At 41.2% G+C, this 20,312-nt stretch overlaps 1 protein-coding gene across 1 annotated transcript in view; it reads right to left on the reverse strand.

Annotated features, from left to right (window-relative positions):
* The window catches only part of LOC142743192 (sodium-dependent serotonin transporter-like), a 154,912-nt gene that overhangs the window by 126,998 nt on the left and 7,602 nt on the right, over positions 1 to 20,312 (reverse strand). The gene's annotated exons all lie outside the window — the stretch shown is intronic.

A 20,312-nucleotide genomic window follows, 5' to 3' on the forward strand; every position in this document is an offset into this window, starting at 1 on the left:
AGGTGCTGAAAGAGCTAACTGATCGGCAGTAACTCTTTCAGCACCCTCGACAGTGAATGCCGATCACAATATACACCAACCTGTGAATAAAAAAAGACGTTCAAACTTACCATGAACTGCCTGCTTCCTCCAGTCCGGTCTCCCGGCCGTTGCCTTGGTGACGCGTCCCTCTCTTGTCATCCGGCCCCACCTCCCAGGATGACGCGGCAGGCCATGAGACCGCTGCAGCCTGTGATTGGCTGCAGCCTGTGCTTGGCCTGTGATTGGCTGCAGCTGTCACTTGGCCTGAATTGTCATCCCGGGAGGTCGGACTGGAGGAAGGAGCCGGGACTTATCGGTAAGTCCGAACTTCTTTTTTTTTTTTCACGTATATGTATATTGTGATCGAAAGTCACTGTCCATGGTGCTGAAACAGTTTAAGTCTTTCAGCACCGTGGGCAGTGACTGTCTCCTGACGTCGCGTACCCGAACATTTTTTGCCGGGTTCGGTCAAAACGAGTTCGGCCGAACCCGGTGAAGTTCGGTGCGCTCATCTCTAATTTGACACTCCGTTTGGATGTTTGTAACAGAAAAGCACGTGGTGCTTTTCTGTTTACATTCATCCTTTTGACAGCTCTTGCGTGATTTTCGCGCATGCAACGCAGTAGCGTCCGTGTGGCATGAATTGTTTTCACGCACCCATTGACTTCAATGGGTGCGTGTTGCGTGAAAAACGCACGATTATAGAACATGTCGTGAGTTTTACGCAACGCACTCACGCTGCGCAAAATTCACGCATCGTCTAAACTGCCCCATAGAGTAATATAGGTGCGTACGACACGCGTGAAAAGCACACGCGTCGCACGCGCGTATATTACGCTCGTGTAAATGAGGCCTTAATGTGTATGACAGTAACCAAGATTTTGAGTTTTTCTCTGTAGATGGTTCCAGATCCTTCCAGAACGGCAAATATGGCACTGGGTATGCTGTGCTGTACTCACCACTTAATATGAGGTATAGTGTAAAACAGATCCACCTCCAAATATGCACATGAGGCCGAGGTGACGTCACTCACAGATGAGTCTTTACAGATTTAGATGGGAAAGAGGTAAAAATTGCCTGAGCATTGTTAGTTTTATGCCAGATTTTAGTAAAATAATTTTTGTTTGTTTGTGGTATGAATCAGGCATCTATAGTACCTGATGGGGGTGGGATTTTCAAGTGTTCTGGATTATCAGACGAGTGTGGAGAAGTATACATTTAGTTTTTATACTTTTGAGAATAAATAAAAGTCCACCTTTGAACAACAGTATGTACAAGACAGGATACACGGTAGTTACGATGCACAAGGTAATTTATCCAGAGACCACTCTCACCTTCTTCTTCATCCGAGCTGGAGGTGCTCGCTGAGGCTTGTAACCTGGCAAAAGTTAAGACGGTCGACATTTACACTGACTGCAGGTACGCTTTTGGCATCGCCCACGATTATGGGCTCATTGGTAGAAGGAACTTTGTTGGATCATTGGGTAAGCCAAGTGAGAGCGCAAGAGATGACACACCTGGCAAGGAGAGTATGTGCAGCCAGGTATCAGCAAATTGGCTTGTCCCTGGATTCAACAATGCCAACACTAGGTTTGTAGTAGCCTGCATGATTTGGGTGATATAGGTAAAACAGTGATAAAGAAATATAATCAGTATAGCTTTTTCTAATCATCAATTGCCAGCACTATATTTCTCTGCCATTTATATATATATATAGGAATAGCGGTGGAGATCATACTGAGATAATATTTGAGGTTGCTGTAGATTGACTTGATGTTCGGACAACATGGACTTGTAAATAAGAATGTTGTGTTATTAGTATGCAATTCTTGTTGGGCAATAACATGTAAGGTGGTTCCTTGATGGCACTTAGCCAGAAAATAACTTTAAAAGGTTAATCTAAAATTTAACCGTTAGGTCTTCTGTCTAAACTCTTGAGAGGACCTCCATGGCCATGTCTCTCTTATTTTCTTACTTCTCCAACTCATTATTGTAACTTTTCTTTCTTAATAAAACTTTAATTTAATTTTACTGTGAGACAAGAGAGTTTGTTTAAGATTTCCTTATCAGTTGGTGGAGAACGCGGGCAGGTCCAGCAGCCTTAGCCTCCCTTGCAAGTGACCCGGACGGGAGTATTTTCAGGACAGACAAAGCGGCCGCAGGTGAGATATCTTACCAGTCCCTCCTCTCCTCCTCCTTTGTGGGTCTGGCTTCAGGGACTCTGGCTACAAGCGACAAAGCCGATCTCTCTCTCACAGATGTTCTTTTTTATGCTTAGTGCCTCAGCAGCAGTGTGATAAGAGACAGAAGAAGGGGGAGGTCGGCTGTGTGTTCAAGTCTGCAGCAGCCAAGGACACTCTGTGCACATAAAAATCATACAAAGTACATTTTATTACATAAAATAGCCAAACCAACACTAAGTTTACTTAGTCATGGCAAACTTTTCTGTGTGTGTGTTTTTTTAAAATAGACTCTTTATAGACTCAGATGGGGAGGAGATTATTGCCTGAACATTGGTTGAACATTTTAAGTTATTCCAGATTTTAGTAACACAATTTAATAAATTTTGGTATTAATCAGGCATTCACAGGACCTGATCGGGTTGGGATTCTCAAATATTCTGGATTATCAGATGAGTATGGAAAGTATATAAAATGAAGTTTCCTATTTTTAAGGTCCACCCCTTTGAACAACAGTGCATCTATATGCAAGAAGGTTTCTGAATGCAAACTGGTAATGCAGAGATACTTCATCATATACAGTATATACAAGACGGGTACATTCCTAGTCTCTCTCGGTTATGTTTAAGGGAAAAAATATGACTTTTATATGAAAAGAAGAAAATCAGTTTGCATATATCACATTTAGTACACTCAATTAAAGTTGTCATTTTTAAATGTTTTGCTTTCAATGAACTACCTGAACTACCTGAAGGAAAAGATGATGTTTATATGAAAAAAAAAGAAAAATCTGTTTGTATGTATCACATTTACTATACTGCTCAATGTTAATGTTTAACTCAAAGTTGTAATTTTTAAATGTTTTCCTTCATTTGAATAATCAGATTAAGAACAATTAATGATTATGTGGCAAAAAGATTGTTCTTCACAGGAAGTGTTCAACTGGGAGCAGAAGGCACGCAACCAGAATCGAATGAAATGTGGACGGATAAAGAAAGGTAAACCGGTAGCACCCAGGGCACTCTTGATGGCACTTGCATTGATGGTTTGTGGCCTCAGATATGCCTTCAAGACTGCAAGGATCAATTTGGTAAGATCTAATTGGTATGTCCCAGGTTTTACAGCTGTTGCTGGTAAATTATGTTAGAGCTGTTCGATTTGCCTACAGAACAGCCCTGGCAGACCGGTGCCAACCTTATCATCATACCCGCCTCCCACGAAGAGACCTTGAGAGACCTTCCCAGGTAATACAATTTGTTTTTAGCTTCCTAAGATATTAGGTATATGTGTAAGGGTGTTAATTTGAATCTCAGATTAACCCCTTCCCGCTCCTTGACGTACTATTACGTCATGGCAGCTGTATCGTTCGCGCTCCATGCCGTAATAGTACGTCTCGGGAGTAACGGCCGTTTCGGCCGTCCTCCCGACACATACAGGAGCTGTGACGCTGCTGTCTTGTTCAGCAGCTGTCACAGCTCCTACAGCGGGGACCGATCGCTGTGTCCCCGCTGATTAACCCCTTAAAAGCCGCGTTCTATAGAGATCGCGGCTTTTTAGGGGTTAAGCTGCCATCGCCGGCCTGCTACGCGATAGCGGCCAGCGATGGTGACTATGGCAACCGGACACCAAACAATGGCGTCCGGCTATGCCATAGACGGAAGCCTAGTGGGTCCTGACAACGTCAGGACCCACTATGCTTGCTGTCAGTGAGTAGCTGACAGTTCTAATACACTGCACTACGCATGTAGTGCAGTGTATTAGAATAGCGATCAGGGCCTCCTGCCCTCATGTCCCCTAGTGGGACAAAGTAATAAAGTAAAAAAAAAGTTAAAAAAAGATGTGTAAAAATAAGAAAATAAAAGTTTTAAAAGTAATAAAAGTAAAAGTCCCACTTTTTCCCTTATCAGTCCTTTATTATTAATAAAAATATATAAACAAACAAATAAACTATACATAATTGGTATCGCCGCGTCCGTAACGGCCTGAGCTACAAAATTATTTTGTTATTTATCCCGCACGGTGAACGCCGTAAAAAAAAATATTAATAAACCGTACCACAATCACAATTGTTTGGTCACTTCACCTCCCAAAAAATGGAATAAAAAGAGATCAAAAAGTCGCATGTACCTAAAAATGGTACTGATGGAAACTACAGTTCGTTACGCAAAAAATAAGTCCTCGCACGCCTTTATTGATTGAAAAATAAAAACGTTCTGGCTCTTAGAATAAGGTAACACAAAAAGTGAATGATTGTTTACAAAACGTATTTTATTGTGCAAACGCCATAAGACATAAAAAAAAACTATAAACATCTGGTATCGCCGTGATCGTATCGCCCCGCAGAATAAAGTGAATATGTCATTTATAGCGCACGGTGAACGCTGTAAAAAAAAAAAGTATACAAAAACAATAGTAGAATTGCTGTTTATTAGTCACCACGCCACCTAAAAATGGAATAAAAACTGATCAAAAAGCCGCATGCACCCCAAGAAAACTACAATGGATTCCTCAAGGGGTCTAGTTTCCAAATTGGGGTCACTTTTGGGGGGTTTCCAATGTTTTGGCACCACAAGACCTCTTCAAACCGGACATGGTGCCTAATAAAAAAGAGGGCTCAAAATCCGCTAGGTGCTCCTTTGCTTCGGAGGCCGGTGCTTCAGTCCATTACCGCCCGAGGGCCACATGTGGGATATTTCTCTAAACTGCAGAATCTGGGCAATAAGTATTGAGTTGCGTTTCTCTGATAAATCCTTTTGTGTTATAAAAAAAATGGTATAAAAAGAGTAAATTTCACCTCTACTTTGCTCTAAATTTCTGTGAAACACCTAAAGGGTTCATAAACTTTCTAAATGCTGTTGTGAATACTTTGAGGGGTCTAGTTTCTAAAATGGGGTGTTTGATAGGGGTTTCTAATATATGGGCCCCTCAAAGCAACTTCAGAAATGAACTGGAACCTAAAAAAATAAATAAATGAGGCAATACTTCGCTTCTTACATTATACTGATAATGAGCCGTGCCCACTCCGAGATGACCCCAGTTTTGACCGTTTGTATAAACGGAGACCCCTATTAGACCGTTCCAGTGCCCGGTTTTCCCAAGCATACACCCCCGAGAAGTGTTTTTCTATTGATGAGTCCCTGGTACATTTTAAAGGGAGGGTTCAATTCCGCCATTACCTGCCAGGTAAGAGGGCAAGGTATGGCGTGAAGATGTATAAGCTGTGCGAGAGTGCATCAGGGTATACCTACAGGTTTAGGATATATGAAGGAAAGGCCACCCCCAAACCAGACTGCATCCTGGACTACAATAGGTACATGGGAGGGATGGACTTGTCAAATCAAGTCCTGAAGCCCTACAGCGCCATGCGGTGTGGTATAAGAAGCTGGCCGGGCACATCATACAGATGGCTTTGTACAATGCGTATGTGCTACGTCGATGTGCAGGCCAGAGGGGAACTTTCCTGGAATTTCAAGATCTAATCTTTAGGGACCAGGAAGGGGGGGCACCCAGTACTTCTGGAAGCGAGGCCACACGCATCGTACCAGGGCAACACTTTCCAGGAGAAGGTCCCCAAACCGGTGGAAAGGGAAAGAGTCAAAAGAGGTGCAGAGTCTGCTATAAGAGGGGGATAAGGAAGAACACAATATACCAATGTGACACGTGTCCCGAAAAACCAGGGCTCTGTATAAAAGATTGTTTTAAAATGTATCATACATCCCTTGATTTTTAATTTACCCTGATGCACTCCGCACAGCTTACCCCCCTCATCTTTCCCTTCTGAGCCCTGCCGTATGCCCAGGCAGCTGATAACAGCCACATGTAGGGTATTGTCGTACCCAGGAGAACCCACATTACAATTTAAGGGGTGTATATCTCCGGTGGCGCATGCTGGGCACACTATATTGGACACTGAAATGGCATATACATATATAAAATTGCAAATCTCACACTGCACCATCTGCTGCGCATTATCTTTTACACAGTACCTGTGGGGTCAAAATGCTCACTACACCTCTAGATGAATGTCTTAAGGGGTGTAGTTTTTAAAATGGGGTCACTTCTCGGGGGATTCAACTGTACTGGTACCTCAGGGGCTTCTGCACACATGACTTAGCACCAGAAAAGCTCCAGTAGGCCAAATGGTGGTCCTTTCCTTCTGAGCCCTCCCATGGGCCCAAAGGGCAGTTTATCACCACAAATGGGGTATTGCCGCACTAAGGACAAATTGGGCAACAAAATGGGGTATGTTGTTCCCTGTGAAAATAAGAAATTTTGATCAAAAATGACATCTTATTGGAAAAAATTTAATTTTTTTCATTTCACAGCCCAATTCAAATAGGTGCTGTGAAAAACCTGTGCGGTCAAAATGATAACAAAAACCATAAATGAATTCCTTGAGGGGTGTAGTTTCCAAAATGGGGTCACTTCGGGTGGGTTTCCATTGCTTTGATACCTCTGGGGCTCTGCAAATGCGACATGGCACCCGAAAACCAATCCAGCAAAATCTGGACTCCAACAAACACATAGCGCTCCTTTCCTTCTGAGCCCTCCCATGGGCCCAAACGGCAGTTTATCACCACAAATGGGGTATTGCCGCACTAAGGACAAATTGGGCAACAAAATGTGGTATGTTGTTCCCTGTGAAAATAAGAAAATTTTATCAAAAATGACATTTTATTGGAAAAAATATCATTTTTTTCATTTCACAGCCCAATTCTAATAGGTGCTGTGAAAAAACTGTGCGGTCAAAATGATAACAAAAACCATAAATGAATTCCTTGAGGGGTGTAATTTCCAAAATGGGGTCACTTCTGGTGGGTTTCCATTGTTTTGATACCTCAACGCCTCTTCAAACCTGGCATGCTGCCTAAAATATATTCTAATAAAAAAGAGGCCTCAAAATGCACTAGGTGCTTCTTTGCTTCTAGGGCTTGTGTTTTAGTCCACGAGCGCAGTAGGGCCACATGTGGGACATTTCTAAAAACTGCAGAATCTGGACAATACATATTTAGTAGTGTTTCTCTGGTAAAACCTTCTCTGTTACTAAAAAAAAATTGAATAAAATTGAAATTCAGCAGAAAAAATGAAATTTGCAAATTTCATTTCCACTTTGCTTTAATTCCTGTGAAATGCCTGAAGGGTTAAAAAACTTTCTATATGCTGTTTTGAATACTTTGAGGGGTCTAGTTTTTAAAATGGGGTGTTTTATGGGGGTTTCTAATACATAGGCCCCTCAAATCCACTTCAGAACTGAACTGGCACCTTCAAAAAAAGGCTTTTGAAATTTTCTTAAGAATATGAGAAATTTCTGTTTATGTTCTAAGCCTTGTAACGTCCAAGAAAAATAAAATAATGTTCAAAAAACGATGCCAATCTAAAGTAGACATATGGGAAATGTGAACTAGTAACTATTTTGGGTGGTATAACCGTCTGTTTTACAAGCAGATGCATTTAAATTCTAAAAAATGCTATTTTTTGTAAATTTTCTCTAAATTTTGCAATTTTTCACAAATAAAGACTGAATATATCGACCAAATTTTACCACGAACATGAAGCCCAAAGTGTCACGAGAAAACAGTCTCAGAATCGCTTGGATAGGTTTAAGCATTCCGACGTTATTACCACATAAAGTGAAATATGTCAGATTTGAAAAATGGGCTCTGAGCCTTAAGGCCCAAACTAGGCTGCGTCCTTAAGGGGTTAAGTAAGAAAATTTTTTTTGGAGCTAAAACATAAAGTATCTGTGAATATTTCTGTGGGTAGGAACCGTTACAGGTAATCAGCTCAGATCAAGGTACAAATCTCACTGAAAAGACTAACACCAAGTGCAAAATAAAAGCAACCCTGTAGCTACACATTTTCTATGTGCCCTGTCCAGTGGGACAGAGAAGTTTTTCTTATATGTGTGTTTGTTTGATTTAGTTAAAGGGACTGTCACTGTTATTGTATGTACTTAGAATAACTTTTATAGAGTATGTGGATGTTAAAGTCATCAGATTGGCATTTATTTTAACAATTGACAAAGGTTGGGTCCAACAAATTTAAATCAAAGACTTTAAAATGATGAACAACCTGAGCCAATACAACGTGCTTGTCATGAACTAAAGGCAGTGTCACAATTCAATGTGGAGGGTTTGTGGCAGTCATAATAAAACTGCACTAATTTGCCTATGAGGGAACTCATCCCAGGCTCACAGTATAAGGTGCTGTGTACAGCCCGGTGATGTATGCTAACAAGAGACGGTGTCTGACAGATAAGAAGGACCAAACCAAGGCCTGCTGACATCAGCAATCGTCAAAGTGAAGTAAAGGTCAAAGACCTGAGTGAACCAGTCAACAACATCCAAGTGTTTTACAACGGAAGACAAGTAAGTGACCAGGAGGTGGGTAATAATAAATACCCTACTGGACACCATTGTACAGTCTGACTCCACAACTGTGGGTGTTACCCAAAGGGTGACAGTCAGTGAAGACAGAAGAAGAGGATGGTGATGTACAGGACTGATTGGAGCCAAAACCAAAATCTGAGGGGAAATACATGAGATTGGTGATAACATTATATTATTAGTTATGGCCCGATTGTTTATATTGTTTGAGGTTTATAATCATAATGAACAATATCTGTATTTAATATGAGTAAAAAGAGAGGCCTGGTGTTCCGTCCATGGCCGGGGATCGCCGTTCTAACTCACCCCCTGACGATCCCGGCCATGGACACCTCTCTGCTCGGCGTCCTCCTTCCTCTGGCAGACGCCGGCACTGTCTTCCGGGTCCTCGCGCCGTTCCCCGCAGGGCGCGCGCGCCCGCACGTGCACGGCCTTAAAGGGCCAGTACGCGTCCAGCTGTCAATAATCACTTATCAGCCCAAATGGCTGCTGGACTATAAAAGGGGGCTCTGCCCACTGGTTCCTTGCCTGAGCATTGTTGTATACCCTAGTCTGTCTTGCTAAAGGTCTCCCAGTGTTTTCCAGTTCCCAGTGTTGCCCGTTCCTGCTGCCTGCACCCCGCATCCGTACTATCGTTACCTGCTGTAAAAGCCAAGTCGTGCCTTCCCGCTGCATCCGCGGCGTCACCTGCTGCGAAAGTCAAGTCGTGTCTTCCGCCGCACCCGCGGCGTCACCTGCTGTGAAAGCCAAGTCGTGTCTTCCGCCGTACCTGCGGCGTCACCTGCTGTGAAAGCCAAGTCGTGTCTTCCGCCACATCCGCGGCGTCACCTGCTGTGAAAGCCAAGTCGTGATCCTGCCACTGTCTTCATTGCCTCAGGTACCCGTTTTGAACTATAGACATTGTTTTGTACCTAGTTGGCCAGCAGCTACCCCGCTACGCGGTACGGCCCAGTGGGTCCACACCCCGCGTCGTGACACCTGGGATGAATGAACCATTTGCTTATATTCTATGTACTAAATTACCCCCTATTTCAGAAATATATATAATATCTGAATGTTCCTTCTTTAACCTTGATAAAGTTAGCCCTCACCAGTCTTGCTGAACGCCCAGACATAAAGTTATCACATTCCCACTCTCCTCCATTTAGAGAACAAGCTATTGTATTCTTGCCAGAGAAAGTCGGACATAAGCATCTAGTGAAAATGATAATATTACATTTGAAATGTATTGTATGTCTGTGATTGGCTCAATATGAAATATTCTCATTGTATGCTATTGGATGAATCTGAGTTATTGTCATATTGTAAATGATTGGCTGAAATCAAGCCTATTTCCCTTTTAAAAGACGTTATTGTAATTGTTTTTGGAAATTAACCTCTGAGGAATATTTTTGAGCATACTAGCAATGACTGTGTCTCTTACTTCTCTCCGATATATATCGATATAACCTATGATCTGGATCTGGATAAATTCCCAGAGTGAGTGTCTGTTGGAACACTCGTCTAAAATTTCAGTCTAATATATTTTGAGCCATGACTTCCTCAACATGTGCCACCATCTCTGCATGAGGTTTAGCCTTCTTGTAGTGCCCTTCCAAAAGTCTTGAATTATTTCCTGACGACTAAATCTAACAGCAACTATTCTCTATTGACTGTGGATTTCTCTGCAACATTTGACACTACACACCACCAATTCCTACTCATTATACTCCACTCTATTAATCTTAAAGGGAATGTGTTGTTAGCAAAAAATGTGTTTTTTTTTTTAGTTAAACAATTAGTGTGTGGGTGATTAAACATTGTTCTAATTTTTTTAATTTTTTTCACGAGTCAGGAAATATTATAAATTGGATTCAATTGGATTCTAATTTATAATATTTCCCATTGCTGGTCACTAGATGGAGCAATTCCCAAAATTGCAGCATTGCATGTGGTAAAGCAACCACATTGCTTTATGCTGCAAAATTGGGAAAAAATCCCTCGCTCTAGTGAGATCTCAGAATCCCCCCCTCCTTTATCCTGGCTAGTGCCGGGAGAAACGAGGGGATTGAATGGTCTAACCTCCTACACTGTGTGTCGCCATTTTTTGAGCTAACACACGGTGTAGTAGGTTAACATACACTAGTAAACACACACTGAAACACGAACATACATAGAAATCACTTACCTGCTCCAGTCGCCGCCGCTCCCTCCGGTCCGTCCGCTCCGTCTGCTGCCGCTGCTCCATGTGCACAAGTCCGGAAGTCGCGACCGGAAGAGGTAATCTTCCGGACGGCGCGCTTTTCAAATTGGACTGTGTGGGAGCGGCGCATGCGCCGTTCCCACACAGACGGCGTACACCATAGTGGATGGAACGGGCCCCGTTCGCATTCCCTATGGGACTGGAGCTGCCGTATTCCATGTCTGTATGTGTCGTTAATCGACACATACAGAAATGGAAAAAAAAATGGCAGCCCCCATAGGGAAGAAAAAGTGTAAAAATAAAAAAAAGTAACACACCAACACACAAATTAATCCAAACGTTTTTAATAAAACACTAACATCAAACTGATATTAAATTTTTTTTTGGGGTGACACTGTCCCTTTAAGGATATTGCTCTCTCTTGTTTTTTCCATACCTCTCCAACTGCTAGTTCAGTGTATCATTTACTGGCTCTTCTTCTTCTCCTCTTTCTCTTGCTGATGAGGTTCCTCAGGGATCAGTGCTAGGCCCAGATTTGGCTTCGAGAACAATCTCTACACTGATGACGCCCAATTATAAATATCTTGCCATGTCATCACTCCTGCACTACCACAAAACACCAATGATTGGAATGAGGAGGCCTCTCGCAATGCACTTTAAGGACATTTATAAACAATCTGTCTGTCTTTTATGGCTATTTACCAACTGCCTTAAGATAATAGAGGGGGGTTAACCGTGATCGCCCTTTGCACCCAAAAGGACAGCATGTGCATTTATACTTTGAAGTCTCTTACTTTGGGTTGAATAATTAGCTGAAGTTTAACATGTTTCTTTAGGTGTGACGTGGTTCCTGGGGCTCTGACCACTTGATTGTTTACCAGTGCATGTTCGGACTACTGGGACCCGGGTTGCACTGATATTCTCTGCACTATTTTTTATTCTTTATTTTTATTATACTTATTTTTAGTTCTTACTTAAAGGGGTTTTCACTTAATCAATATGAATCTCCTATTCACAGGATAGGTGATGAATATCTGATCGGTGGGAGTCTCATCTCCGGCACCCCCACCGATGCTGAGCTTACCTAGCCATTCCTGTGTGCCCCATGTGAATTCAATGTTATTTATGTGCAAGATCACCTGATGAAATATTTGATTTTTAACTATGTATATTTAAAAAATATATTAATATATTTTCAATTTCTCAAACCCAGTGCCTTTTTCCATTTGCTCCCTAATTTATCCCCTTTTTTTTCACATTACACTGTACCTAGAGGATTTTTTTGGACATCATCCTTTGTGTGTTTTTACCATATTTTGCCTCTCATTTTTTCTCTTCTCTATTTGAATAATTGTACTTCAGAATAACCAGAATAACTTCTAGGCATCCATTCTCCACATAATGAACAGTTCTCTAATATTCTTTTTTATCCAGCCTCACAATCTGCCAGTGATGCATCTAGTCCTCAATGCCCCAGCTATGCTCACTTTACTTTACTTTGAGAACATTATAGTATACTATATTAATATGACATATTAACCCGCATTTTAAAATAATTTGCTAGATCATGCTATTCACATGAAGTCAAAAGAAGGAAAAAGAACTTCAATTTGTAAAAAAAAAAGTTACCTATCCATGCTCCAGTGTTGTCTGCAGGTTCTGGCTGCTTGCACCACTTCATGCTCTGTAATGCGAGCAGCCAGGATGCCAGGCAGCGCATCTTCAGTGCGCATAAGTGACCAACCAATCAGAGAAGGGAGCTCCTTATTTAATACTAATACAACCTTCTGCTATTGCCAGTTGTAGTTCTTAATAAAAAAAATGGGGAGTTGGGCTTAAACTTTCAGGGAGGCAATGTTGTCTTCTGGAAAGAGGAGGACTATATTGCCGAGGCAGTTCATCAGCTTAACTCGGATTGCTCTTTCCAACTGCAATGTAATATTCTAATTTCTCTGATTATAAAGCTAAATCAATCATTGGATTTGGCATTTGTTGATGGCATCATTAAAAAGAAAGAACACCAATATTTATAGATCTAAATGTCCCTGTTGGTTCATAAATTGCTGGCATTGATGTTGAGTAATTGTATACCTCTATTCCACCCCATAGGGGTTTAATTGCAATAGCCCATTTTCTAGAGGGACCGGTCTTGGGCACATAAGAAGGAATTCACTATTGATATGTTGGAATTCATCTTATCACTTTTTTTATGGTAAACACTACCTCGAAATGCAGGGGACTTCTTGCGCCCCATCATATGCTTGCCTGCAACTGGGATGGTAGGAGGAACACCTCATATACCACAGCCACTGGTACAACAAGTTTGTGGCCACCTGGCTGCAGTACCGAATCCGATTTTCTGATTTTATGAAATGGCTGGAGATCAATGACCTAAATTTATGTTTCACCTATTCTTATAGTCTTATGTTAATCAGCTTTCTTGATCTTCAGATTCTGAAGAAGAGGGATGCATTTATCACCTCTACTTGTGGAAAACCTACAGCAGGAAACTCTTTTTCTGGCTCAATGGTATTCCCATTGAGAAAATTTCTCAGAGTTCGGAGAAATTGCTCGGAGGAAACAACCTTCCACAAGATGGCTGATAATTTATCTGGGTGCTTTTGCCAAAGTGGCTATAGCAAACGAACAATTAAAAGAGGTTTCAAGAGAGCAATGTGTCCTAATAGGAGGGATCTCCTACTTGGAACACCCCCTGGGGCAAAAAGCCACCTAATAATTGGATATTACTTATTAGTAAATTTGGCAGTCACTGGGAAGGTTTACATCAAATCCTTTGAAAAAAACTGTAATCACTTGAGTCTAAGTGATGAAATCAAGAGTATAGTAGGTGATAGTCCTAGTTTAGTAGCTAAGGGAGCCTCCAATTTAAGCGACATCCTGGTAAAAAGTGATTACAGATGAAAAGTCCCTTATCGCACATGGCTTGGGCCTTGCCCAATGGGCACATTCAAATGTGGTAGTTGTTCAATGTGCAAGTATGTTTTAAAAGAAAACACTTTCCCTGATTCACAAAAGAAAAAACTTTTTCTGTAAAAAATTTCTTGAATTGCCATTCAAGCATGGTAGTCTACATTATCAGATGTACCTGAATGAAACTTTATGTTGGAAAACTATAAGATAATTACATTAATTTAGATCAGTGAGAACATAGGGGATATTAGAAGAGGCGATGATAGTAAACACCTTGCATATTATTTTATTTACCATCATCATAAATCTCTACCGGGTTTTCTATTTATAGGAAATTTACCACCTGAAATGTAACAGGAGAGGTGGGCACTTTGGTAGAATCCTGCTACAGAAGGAGGCAATGTGGATTCATACAAGGACTATTGTACAAGAGCACACAAACACCCAAGTTCCCACCTATCAAATGAATGTGTAGAGTTAAACGAAAAAGTAACTTTTATTTGTATAACTAAAAAGGATTACAATTAGGACATACAACACATCTATTTAAAAGTAACCAGTGTTAGCTAGCAGAATGTGCTAAGTAGAGGCGCGTAACCGCAGTAAATACAGTGAGTGCAGGAATGCACTGATATGGCAAACAGCGGCCGTGGTACGCTGCACAAATGACAATTCACTGAACGATTTACACTACAACTGCTAGCCTAACAAGCAAAATAAAAGCACAGAAGCCCCCCCGAAGCCCCATTGTACCCCTAAGGACGCTACGTGTGTAGCGAAACATGTCTGGGGGGGGCTTCTGTGCTTTTAACTTCCTTGTTTAGGCTAGCAGTTATTCTATAAATCGTTCAGTTAATTGTCATTTGCACAGCGTACCACGGCCATTGTTTGCCATATTAGTGCATTCCTGCACTCACTCTATTTACTGCGGTTACGCTCCTCTACTTAACAGATTCTGCGAGTTAACACTGGTTATTCTTAAAGAGGCTCTATCACTACATTATAACTGGCCTATCGTGTACATAATGTGATCGGCGCTGTAGTGTAGATTACAGCAGTGTTGTTTATAGTAGAATAACGACCATTTTTGACGGAGTTATGACCTATTTTAGCTTTATGCTAATGAGTTTCTTAATGGACAACTGGGCGTGTTTTACTTTTCGACCAAGTGGGCGTTGTGGAGAAAAGTGTATGACGCTGACCAATTAGCGTCATACACTTCTCTCCATTTATTTACAGAGCATATAGTGATTTTATTACATCACTATGTGCAGCCACATACACACACACTAACGTTACTCAAGTGTCTTGACAGTGAATATACATTACCTCCAGCCACGACGTGATGTCTATTCACAATCCTGACACTTCTGTAGTGTTTGTGTGAGATTTACAGCAAGGCAAGGGTTAGTGTATTTGTGTATGTGGCTGCACATAGTGATGTAATAAGATCACTATATGCTGTGTAAATGAATGGAGAGAAGTGTATGACGCTGATTGGTCACTGATTTATAAGCGTCATACTCTTCTCTCCACAATGCCCACTTGGTCAAAAAGTAAAACACGCCCAGTTGAGAAAATACATATACAGTATATATGGGGAGACCTGTGTTTGCTGGGAAGGAGCGACTTGTACTGTATTGTACTATATTATATTCTATTAATTACTCTGGGTCCTCACCCGTGGGTGACGGGTGAGGTGAGATGGGGGGGGGGGGGGACTATATCTGGGGGTTTTGTCTGGGTGGATGGGCGTGTTGGGTTGTTTAAGAGAATGAGGAGACTAAGGATCTTAATATTTGAGTCATTTAGACTGGTTGCGATTGATTAATATATAGTTTCCCATGATGCTTTATAATCGGCACATACCTCTGCTATATATCCTTTTTGAGTAATCTGATTACTGGCTTAGCAAACATGAGAGCCTAGACCACGTTGAAGAAATTTCATATAATAATGTATTTACGTTTAAACACAGTTTAGTCACATTTATATGATCACCAGATAATATCTAGAGTAAATGCAGTGTGCAGCATGGACAGCAGCTAGACAGGCTGGGAGTGACTCAATAAGGTGTTGGTAGCTTGTCTCAGGTATCTGGAGCCATGCTGACATGGCTGGAGGGTGCGTGGGGGTCAATGCATGGAGCGAACAATACGATCGAGGTGGTCCCACAGATCAATTGGAATCAAGTCTAGGGGGCCAGGGAAGTACTTGGAAGTCTTGGACTTGCTCTTCCAACCACTGTCGGACATTTCTAGCCGTGTGACATGTCGAATTGTCTTGCTGGAATATTCCATCTGCCCCAGGGAAGACAAACAGAATGTATGGGTGGATGTGATCTGCAACGATGGTTTCATGTCCAAATCGGTTCAGAGTGCCTTCCACATGGATAAGTGGGCTCGGAGAATGCCATGAAAAAATTCCCCAGACCATAACACTGCCGCCACCATCTTGTGTTCTGCCAGCAATGGTTGCAGGGTGTTTGTTCTCTGATGTTTCTCACCTGACACGCCAACGTCCATCTGTTCGATGAAACAGAAAACGTGACTCATCGGAGAAGGCAACCCTTTGCCAATCATCGGTTGTCCAATTCCAATACTGCCGTACAAGTTTAAGCCTTTTTTTTCCGATGCAGCCTTGTTAGCATGGGAGCAGTGATCATCCATCTGCTTTGTAGCCTGACACGTAGTAGGGTTCGCTGAACTGTTGTTTTAGACACACGTCTGGTAGCAACCTGACTGATTTTCACGGTGAGCTGCTCCACTGTAGCGTCTCGTACGGCCCTCACGCACCTTCGTAGCTGACATTCACCTCTCACATCAATGGCATGTGGTGCTCCATAGTTTCCACGTCGATTATTCCCAATGGTGCCATTTGTCCACTCACGATACACGTTCACCACAGCAGCACGCGAACAGTTCACAAACTGTGCTGTTTGAGAAATACTGCCACCCTTGGCACAAGAGCCAATAATCATCCTTTCCTACAACTCTGATAAATCACACCTTTTACCCATGGCAACAATGAGTGATATGTGTTCAGACAGCCTATCGCACACCTTATATACCCACCAAGCCAGCCCACGACACATCACTTCCTTCATGCGCTGCTAACGTCGAAAGTAGGAGCTGGTGATACTGATGTGACTAGACTGTGTATGTATGTGTTATTCTATTATTAATTTAATTTAGAACATTATTGATTATCCCCTTTACAGCATTTATTGAGTTTGTCATTTCTTTCTTCCTCATGTAGTACTTACACCGCATTCCAAATTATTATGCAAATGTTATTTTTCGCTGATTTTCCTAAATAGTCGAAGCAAATGACAGTCAGTATAATCTTCAAGCCATCAACCGTTGGAGTATAATGCGAATTTTATTAAACAAATCTCCTAATGATAACAGATTTTTTTTTAGAAGTAAAAAACTCAAAATGCACTGTTTCAAATTATTATGCACAACAGAGATCAAAACATTTTAAAGGTTGTAAAGAGAACTAAAGTGGTAATTTGTTGAATTTGCAGCATCAGGAGGTTATATTTACAATCAACAGCTCTTTCAATAAAAAAAAAACTTAACAGGCCAAGTTACATGTTAACATAGGACCCCTTCTTTGATATCACCTTCACAATTCTTGCATCCATTGAATTTGTGAGTATTTGGACAGTTTCTGCTTGAATATCTTTGCAGGATGTCAGAATAGCCTCCCAGAGCTTCTATTTTGATGTGAACTGCCTCCCACCCTCATAGATATTTTGCTTGAGGATGCTCCGAAGGTTCTCAATAGGGTTGAGGTCAGGGGAACATGGGGGCCACACCATGAGTTTCTCTCCTTTTATGCCCATAGCAGCCAATGACACAGAGGTATTCTTTGCAGCATGAGATGGTGCATTGTCATGCATGAAGGCAATTTTGCTACGGAAGGCACGGTTCTTCTTTTTGTACCACGGAAGAAAGTGTTCAGTCATAAACTGTACGTACTTTGCAGAGGTCATTTATTTTCACACCGTCAGGGACCCTAAAGGGGCCTACCAGCTCTCTCCCCATGATTCCAGCCCAAAACATGACTCCACCACCTCCTTGCTGACGTCGCAGCCTTGTTGAGACATGGTGGCCATTCACCAACCATCCATTACTCCATCCATCTGGACCATCCAGGGTTGCACGGCACTCATCAGTAAACAACACGGTTTGAAAATTAGTCTTCATGTATTTCTGAGCCCACTGCAATCGTTTCTGCTTGTGAGCATTGCTTAGGGGGGGCCGAATAATAGCTTTATGCACATTTGCAAACCTCTGGAGGATCCTACACCTTGAGGTTAGCGGGACTCCAGAGGCACCAGCGGCTTCAAATACCTGTTTGCTGCTTTGCAATGGCATTTTAGCAGCTGCTCTCCTAATCCTATTAATTTGTCTGGCAGAAACCTTCCTCATTATGGCTTTATCTTAACGAACCCGTCTGTGCTCTGAATCAGCCACAAATCTTTTCACAGTACGATGATCACGCCTAAGTTTTCTTGAAATATCCAATGTTTTCATACCTTGTCCAAGGTATTGCACTATTTCACGCTTTTCGGCAGCAGAGAGATCCTTTTTCTTTCCCATATTGCTTGAAACCTGTGGCCTGCTTAACAATGTGGAACGTCCTTCTTAAGTAGTTTTCCTTTGATTGGGCACACCCGGCAAACTAATTATCACAGGTGTCTGAGATTGATTACAATGATCCAAAGAGCCATAAGACACAATACCATCCATGAGTTTAATTGAAAAACTAATAATTAAATGTTTATGACACTTAAATCCAATGTGCATAATAATTTGGAACACAGTGTATATGAAATTAGTGAGGATACTATTCCTTTAAATGTGATATTGTAAATATGTCAAGAGTGCTAATGGACATTCACGAAGTCCGCCTAGGACAAAACGCGTCGGTGACGTAGGATGCCACTGCCACAAGGTGGATGCCGGTCGAATCTTGCTGTCCACGCTGTTTGTTTGCCTGTTCCCAAAGCAGCCTGGATGTCCCTTTGGAGACCTGGTTAAGGACCCAGTTAGGGCACGTTCACACGTGGCGGAATTGCTATGGAATTCCGCTGCGGACAGTCCGCACTGGAAATCTGCAGCACACAGTCTGTCCATTGGTTTCCACACCTTTTTAGTTATCTTCGTACAGATGTTGCGGACAACTCCGCTGCGGACCATAGGCTGCAGTGCGGAATTTGGTGTCCACAGCATACACTGGCTGTTGCGGACTTGATGCGTACTTGTGGCATAATTTCTCCATTGACTTCAATGGAGTTGCAAAATTACGCAATGAAATCCGCAGATGAAATGTGTGTTGCATTGCGGATTGCTTTCGCGAACAGGATATTTCATCATTCTGGCTGGACCTATGTGTTTCGAGGTCTATAGCCAGACTGAGATGGAATGTTTTAAAAGAGAGCAGGATGTACTCTTCACCTGAATCCACAACGACTAATGCGCAGCATTTTACTTCACATTTTAGGCAAAGGCGCAACGGAATCTGCAGGCATTGATGCAGATAGTGTCTGCAGAATTCTGCCACGTCTGAACATGCCCTTACAGTGGAATAGTGGTGCAGTAAATCTGTGGTGGATAAGAGTCTTTTACCCGCATTTATTTCCCTCCTTCATGTCATTTGGACACTGTGAGACCGCCTGCATATTGATCGTGGGAACCTTGAGTAATACTTACAGATGCCATTCACCTTTTTTCTATTGTGGGTACATATGGTCTCACTTGGAGGGAGATCACATGTTTTTTCATTTGTAATAGCTCTTCCAGCTAGCTGTAAGATATTTGCTCTACTTCCCTTATTTAGCAATTTATGTACCGGCTGATATTCGGCCATGATACACAAGTCTCGTTAACCTACATCATTCGCTGATAAATTATGCATGAACTGCTACATATTTATGCTTTTTATACACTTTATATATTAATTCTCTATCTATTTATCAATTGATATACTATTGTAATATATCAAACTACTCCTACTGACCAGTACTTTATATGTGTTTTAACATGGTTGTAGTGGTATCATGAATGCACTTTATATATTTTTAATAATCAATTATGTGGTCTGAATAAAGTAATATATATTTTTCAAAAATATTGATCCAGTCTGAGTGCTTATGTTTTAAGCCCAATCCCCCCATTTTTTTTTATATTGTAATTAGTTGGGTATTGAGCACCCTTAAAAAATTGTCTTTTTGATAATTATCTTGACTGGTCTATTGATGGAGCTTTTTTGATATGTTATTGTTAATAACCTGTTTCTTATTAAAATCCTGTTTAAACCTGGTCATCATTTGCTTTGTGGTTAACTCGGAGTGTTCACCTATATGTTTTGTTTGTGACCTCCTGTACTTGACATAATTTTATATATATATATATATATATATATATATACATATATATATATATATATATATATATATATACATATGTATATATATATATATATATATATATATATATATATATATATATATATATATATATATATGTATATATATATATATATATATATATATATATATATATATATATATATAAAACCACATTTGCTGTAATTGCCATC

This window comes from Rhinoderma darwinii, chromosome 1, assembly GCF_050947455.1.
Source record: "Rhinoderma darwinii isolate aRhiDar2 chromosome 1, aRhiDar2.hap1, whole genome shotgun sequence".
Classification (NCBI taxonomy): domain Eukaryota; kingdom Metazoa; phylum Chordata; class Amphibia; order Anura; family Rhinodermatidae; genus Rhinoderma; species Rhinoderma darwinii.